Here is a 1,493-nt window from a genome sequence, read left to right as displayed (position 1 = left end):
GTATAAGCAACAATTTATTCTTGAATTCTTATGAAGGATACATCATGTATTTGCAAATGACCCTAATTTCATGGAATTAATAAGCTTGCTGATGCATGGCTTGCTTTAATTAGTTCAAAATCAAACCAACATTCACTAGTCTTGGGTAGTGTCATAGCTTCTGTTCCAAAGCCTTCCATGGTCTTGGGTTAGAGTTCTCTTGCTTGAGGGTCCACTCGGGCATACTATTCTATCTTATTTTCCTTCCTCTTGTTTTGTTAAAGTTTTTTGTAGTTTATATAAGAAATGTTTAGTGTAAAGTTGTTAATGTCTTAAAGTATTTTATTTTTCCATTCCTCACTGGGCTATTTTCTCTGTTGGAGACCCTGTGCTTATAGCATCCTGCTTTTCCAACTAGGATTGTAGCTTAGCAAGTAATAATAATAATAATAATAATAATAATAATAATAATAATGTCATTACTAACGGTCTGGTAAAGTCGCATGAAGTAAACCCATAAATAAGTAGAAATATGGAGTGCCTTTCATTTAAGAACCATATCAACCTGCTTTATTCCTCCAATAATGCTACCACTCATATGTATGTACTATATATTCATATGCGTAATGTATATACCTGTAATCGTTAAAATATACATACATACATATACACACATTTTATATATATATATATATATATATATATATATATACACATATAAATCACTATGAAAACTGAAGTGGGTAATACCTGGGAGCTCACCTAGATCAAAATAAGTACGAGAGAGAGAGAGAGAGAGAGAGAGAGAGAGAGAGAGAGAGAGACTTGTCAGTAGTTGAGACCCCTATGAACAAGAACATACTATACCCCAAGGTTTAAAAATGTTTACTCAAAATTGGTAACCACGAACGTTACCAGGGAGCAAAAGAAGTCACAATATGCCTTAAAATGTCCGGGAGGAGGAAACAACCAATTAGCAAAGGCAGGGTTAAAGACTTAATGAGAAAAACGTTGAAGACTCAAATTGCAGAGGAGTTTTTAATTATGAATCTACCCTTTATACCTTTTCAATTTCATGGATGAAATATTGTGGTAAAATCAATTGTGTATCCACAGATTATTCTTTGTTACCAGAGAGAGAGAGAGAGAGAGAGAGAGAGAGAGAGAGAGAGAGAGAGAGAGAGAGAGAGAGAGAGAGAGAGAGAGAGACCCAATAAGGGTCCCACAAGGGTAACAATTCGCATGTACATTCTCTGGCTATTGTCGTTTAGCCTGTGGGTTGCTTGCAGCTTGAAAGCTGTCACAGTTAAAGAGGTACGATGATGAATATAAGAGATGAAATCAGCATGTGTTACTTTAAGCGCTGCTATGTGGAATAACGAGAGCATTATCATCGATTTGTATGTGTTGACTGTTGTACGTGCATTATACCCATTCGATGGCCTCCTGTACTGACTGGGTATACAACACAGCCCAGCCATTAGTTCAGAGTTGATTCAACGAATATTTTGGCT

The sequence above is a fragment of the Palaemon carinicauda genome, unplaced genomic scaffold (genome assembly GCF_036898095.1).
Source record: "Palaemon carinicauda isolate YSFRI2023 unplaced genomic scaffold, ASM3689809v2 scaffold1903, whole genome shotgun sequence".
NCBI classification, from domain to species: domain Eukaryota; kingdom Metazoa; phylum Arthropoda; class Malacostraca; order Decapoda; family Palaemonidae; genus Palaemon; species Palaemon carinicauda.
Note: the sequence above shows the minus strand (reverse complement) of the source record.